We start from the raw sequence: 6,035 nt of genomic DNA, 5'->3' as shown, positions 1-6,035 counted from the left end.
AGGGGAAAGATAACAGGAGGTTCCAGGTTTGCCTGTGGTTTACATCCTTGCTTTGTGGAACACTACTTATAATCTTTATTTCAGTGCAGTAACAAGAACAGTTTGGCAAGAAAATTAAGAGCACAGTTCTAGAGGTCCCATATATCTGTTACTATTGATAAGAGTCATACAGCACAGAAATGGACCCTTTGGCTCACAATGTCCATGTCAACCTGTTTGCAGATAGGTTGTGTCAACCTATATAAACCAACTCCATAATCAATCTAAACCCTCCCCTCCTACATAGCCCATAACCCTCCACTTTCCTTTCATCCATGTGCCTATCTAATGATTCTCTTAAACATCCTTAAAAAGAGATTCTCCCACACAAAGCTATGCTGACAGCTATCTCTGATCAGCCCCTGCCTTTCCATAAGTACATAAATCCTATCCCTTAGAATGTTCTCCAATAGGTTCCCTACCACTAATGCAAGCTTCACTGGCCTATAGTTTCCGGACCTGCTACCCGTCTTAAATAACGGAACAATATTAGCCATCCTCCAGTCTTCTGGAGCCTCACTGTAACTATCAAAGATGCCACAGAGAGTGGCTACACAAGTCGATAAGTTGGCAAGTGTGCCATGTTCCCTCTTTACCACCTTATCCACTGCAGCTAGCTCCACCTTTCTTGTCACGTGATTAGCAGAGAAATCAACTGTGCTGAGGTGGAACTCACATTTCCTGAAGTAACATACCTTCAGTGACCCAAAGTTCAGGTCTAAGTCACTGAAGTGTTATGGCTAACTGTAGAATATTAGAATTCTAGCTATTCCTTTCCTGATATTTAAATCCATATTTTTGTTTTACTTCCTGAAATATGAAACCCTTGACATTCTTGAAATTCCACTGCAAACTCTCTGCCAACTCAAGTGCCCCGAAACAATATCCATACCAAGAGCAGAAGGGATGACATTATCGCCTGTGCAAAGCTCCTACTGGATCATTACAGAGGAGATAGGATGATGTCCTGAGAATGGCCATTGTTGGTCATTTCCCAGAAGTAATTAACAATGAAATGGTCTTATCAGTACAGCACTGGACTAGAAAGCGTACTAGTTTAGTGAATGGCTTATCTTCAGCCTCAGGCCCACTACACCATCTCCAGCCCAATTCCTTGATCTCCTACCCCTGTGATAGTATTGCATTTGCTGACTGTAAAGTTCTAAAGATAAACAAAGACCTTAACACTATCGATAAAAATAGCCACAAATACTTTCGATAAAGGGAGGTTATATTGTAACTACGCAATCTTCAAAGACCAGTTGACTTCCCTGTTTATTCTCCACAGTGCATGTAGTTGCCAATACCCACCACTCGAGTGGTGGGTCCCCTCTCCCTGCCAAGGAGAAGACACTTTCCGCTAACAAGGTAGTTTAAAACACAGTTCATTTATTTTCAGCAATACATGTTAAATCCGAACAATGTTCTTAAAACACATTTAAAACTCGAAGAAGATTTCCATCATACAAGTCTTTTATACTTCTAACTTACAAACAATTTCTAAAACACAAATGATATCCATAACACAGGTACAATTCTTGTAAGCTAAAAGACATACTAGACCAACGATTCAGACGAACAAATCATCCTTTGCCGAAATCTAAGGCAGAGGAATGGACTCTAGTTTACACTGTGTTTTTGTCATTGTTCTTGATGTTCCTTACCCCATTCCTAATAAGCCTGAACTACTCTCTTCATTTATACTGATTCCTTGCCACTTGGGTTACTTCACACACATGTGATATGCACAGTCTAAAAGCTTCTTGGAGACACAGATCCCAGCTACCCATAATTAATGCTGTGAAGCTAACTTCCCTGAGTACATAAAAATTCCCAGCTTATTAATAGATCAGTTAATGATAGGCTAAGTGATTGTGTCCATCTGGTCTGCAAGCATCCTTAAACTACAAAACTTAGCCAGCATTGTCTGATTTGAAACAGGCCCAATTGAATAGCCCATTGTCTTATACTATAGCTGTTCAGCAATTAGCCATGCAATGAGCCAGCATCCTGTTCTCTATAGATAGAGCTTGTTTGCAAAGCTGTGTTTTTCACCTTCAAGCTGATTACTGCTTTCCATTTACATTAAGAACTGAAGGAGACTAACTCCTGTTTACAGCCAGAAGCTAAACAAAGAATATAGTTGGAAGTTTAACTTTCAACTGTTTGATCTTTATAAGTGGTAGCTGTTGCTAAGCTTGGCAAAAACAAGAGGCACCCTCTCCCAGGAAGCAAATATCCATCACATCGTAACCCCATGGTAAATTCCCCCTTCCAATCCCAGAAGGTTCACCAACCTTCTGGCATGCATGGTTCCGAAAATGGCGCAGGATCTGGCTATTTGCAGCTAAGCCCTTGGGCGTCATGTATATGTGAGGTGTTTAGCAGAAGGTGAAAGACTACTGACATATTTTTGCTCTTTTCATTAAGTATACTCTCAAGTACACTGGTGAAAGAAGTCAAGACACCAAAGTAGGACCAATGTTCTGGGATACATGATTCATTGGCCTGAGATCGTAATGTACCTACTCCATTGGCCGAAGTGCAAGCTGCTTCTGAGTTTGATCATCCATCAACCAGCAACTTCTTCCCCAGCATTCAGTTCTCCTACAGTTGGGATTAACACAAAATAACTAGTCTACACATGCAAGATCACTCTCCCTGCACATTCCTTACCACAAGAGGTAAATGATAAATGACATATTTGCCATCGCTGCACAGCTAGCAAAATTACTGTATATTTATATTACCGTATGTTGTACTCTTGTCCAAGTACGTTTTCGAGCAGTGAAAATGCGACCAAGTATTGCTGAGAATTATTTTGAAATCCTCTCATTAGTCTTGGTCCTTCTGAAACCAAAATTTCCTGTATGAACCTACCATGGCTGGGATGTAACTACCTGGAAAATGTATGGCTTTAAGAAGTTGTTGACCTTAATTATTTATAATCCAGAACATACGCTGGCCAGTAAAAAGTAAAAAGCAAGGAACTAGTTCAAATTGCAGAGAGGAAAGAGACAAGCCAGAAAATCAAATCAATTTGCTTAATGTGGCAATATAAATGTTTGAGTGGACAAAATTCATTTATTTTAATATCTATTCTGTAGTTCCAGATAACCATATAATATGGATGGTGTGCTGGCCTTAATACGTTACAGTAAACTCTTTGCTTCCTTCTGACAACTCACAGTTTAAAGAAATGACTTGGAGTCATTCACTTTTGATTTACCTCAGCTTCTACTACTTTTGTTTATAGAGCTTGGCAGATATTCCACTCTGGACCTTGACCCTTCAATTTAGTTTCATGTAAAAAAAATATCCAGGGTGGTTGCCGAGGAAAGCCTTTGTAAAAGAGCTCCGTAGTTGTAAAATCATTCCATCTGCTACAGCTATATATGGAACTCCTTTGACATTTGCTCTTAAGATGTTTGAATATTTTGCAGGAGCAGTTTTCAGCATTGCTATATCATCAGGACTTATGGCAGGCACAAGTCAAAACTCACGTCATGTTCAAGAGGAAAGCCTGCAGCTAAAAATAAGTTACCACAAAACGCAGAGCAATCTTGTAGCCACTTGTTTATACTGGATGAAAAAGTGGATGTGCTTATTAAATTGTTTTGGGACCTGGCATTTTTTAATTTGCAATTAAGCAATCAGAATTACTTGTAAGTTTTTTTTTAAATCAGTAAGACAAGAAAATTACATTCAAGTATCATGCCTTATTCGATGCCATTTAATTATCAAAGTTTGGGCACTGTTTTTAAATAAACAAACATGCATGATTCCACACATACCAATTTAAAGTAGTAATCACTTGGTATTGTCAGGATTGTGTGAGTTAAAGGAGAAATGGCATTTATGTTCTTCACATGCATTTGAGTGGGGAGATTACCACAATCTAGAACTTTGATCATGAAGCAATGTTTTTTTCAGTGCAATGTGACTGAAAATTTACTTGTGAAATGATAATGATCATATCTGTCAAGTCTAACTCCTATTGGAGTGATGCCAGAGAAATTAGACTGATTTGTTCCAAGGAGTGTTTACTATTGAAATCAAATCCTTAGAAAGAAATTATATCAGAAGATGTAGCGTCCTTGTGGGTAGAGTTAAGAACCTAAAATAGTAAGAAGACTCTCATGGGAGTTCTATACAGGCCTCTGAACAGCAGCCAGAATGTGGTATACCATCTACAAAGGCTGGTAGAAAAGACATGTAAAAAGGCAGTGTCATGATAGTCATGGGGGATTTCAGTATGCAGGTAGACTGGGAAAATCAGGTTGGTGCTGGATCCCAAGAGGGAATTTGTGGAATGCCTATGAGGTGGCTTTTCAGAGCAGCTTGTGGTTGGGTCCACTCGGGGAAAGGCAATTCTGGACTGTGTGTTGTGAACCAGATTTGATTAGGAACCTTAAGGTAAAGAAACCCTTACGAGGCAGTGATCATCATATGATAGCATTCACCCTGCATTTTGAGAGGAAGAAGATGAAGTCAGATGTATCAGTATTACAATGGAATAAAGAGAATTACAAAGGAACAAGTTTTACTAAATCACTTTACAACAGTAAGTATCTTCAAGGTACATGTGGAAGGATACTACTCATCCTGTGGTACAACATGAAAGGTAACATGGCTGACAAGGCAAGTTAAAGACAGCATAAAACCAAAAGAGAGGGTATATTATATAGCAAAATTAGTGGGAAGTTAGAGGATTGGGAAACTTATAAAAACCAACAAAAGGCAAATAAAAAAGCAGTAAGGAGAGAAAAGATGAAATATGAAGGTAAGCTAGCCAATAATATAAAAGAGGAAACAAAAAGTTCTTTTTCAGATCTCTGTCTCTCCCTCTATATATATATATATATAGATAGATAGTAAAAGAGAGGCGAGAGGAGATATCAGACCGCTGGAAAATTACATTGGAGAGGTCATAATGAGAGACAAAGAAATGGCGGATGAACTTTTTAAGTATTTTGCGTCAGTCTTCTCTGTTGAAGACACAAACAGTATGCCAGAAATTCGAGAGTGTCATGGGGCAGAAGTGAGTGTAATTGTTATTGCTAAGGAGAAGGTGCTTGGGAAGTTGAAAGGTTTGAAGGTATTTAGTTCACCTGGACCAGATGAACTACACCCCTGGGTTCTGAAAGAGGTAGCTGAAGAGATTGTAGAGACACTAGAAATGATCTTTCAAGAATCACTAGATTCTAAAATGGTTCCGGAGGACTGGAAAATTGCAAATGTCACTCCACTCTTTTAAGAGGGGAGGGAGGCAGAAGAAAGGAAATTATAGACCAGTTAGCCTGACTTCAGTGGTTGGGAAAATGTTGGAGTCTATTATTAAGGATGAAGTTTCACTGTACTTGGAGACCTGCATTACAAATAGGCCAGTCAGCATGGTTTCCTTGAGGGGAAATCATGCCTGACAAATCTGTTGGAATTCTTTGAGGAAATAACAGGTAGTAGAGACAAAGGAGAATCAGTGGATGTTGTGTACTGTGTTTTCAGAAGGCCTTTGACCAGATGCTGCACATGAGGCTGCTTAACAAGATAAGAGCCCATGATATTACAGGAAAGATTCCAGTATGGATAGATGACTGGCTGACTGGCCTGAGGCAAAGAGTGGGAATAAAGGGGGCCTTTACTGGTTGGCTGCCGGTGACTAGAGTTATTCCACATGGGGTTGGTGTCGGGACCAACTTTATGTTATATGTCAATGATTTGGATGACAGCTGATACAAAGAAAGGTGAAGGACAGGTAGTGTTGAGGAAGCAGGGAGTCTGTAGAAGGATTTGGACAGATTGGGAGAAAGGGAAAAAAAGTGGCAAATGGAATATAGTAAAGGGAAGTGTATGGTCATGCATTTTGGTTGAAGAAATAAAGACATAGACTATTTTCTAAACAGGGAGGAAATTCAAAAATCAGAGGTGCAGAGGGACTTGGGAGTCCTTTTGCAGAATTCCCTAAAGGTTAACTTGCAGGTTGAGTCAGTGGTAAG

This window comes from Hypanus sabinus, chromosome X1, assembly GCF_030144855.1.
Source record: "Hypanus sabinus isolate sHypSab1 chromosome X1, sHypSab1.hap1, whole genome shotgun sequence".
Classification (NCBI taxonomy): Eukaryota; Metazoa; Chordata; class Chondrichthyes; order Myliobatiformes; family Dasyatidae; genus Hypanus; species Hypanus sabinus.
The sequence above is the reverse complement of the archived record's forward strand: the minus strand, read 5'-3'. Positions refer to the sequence as shown.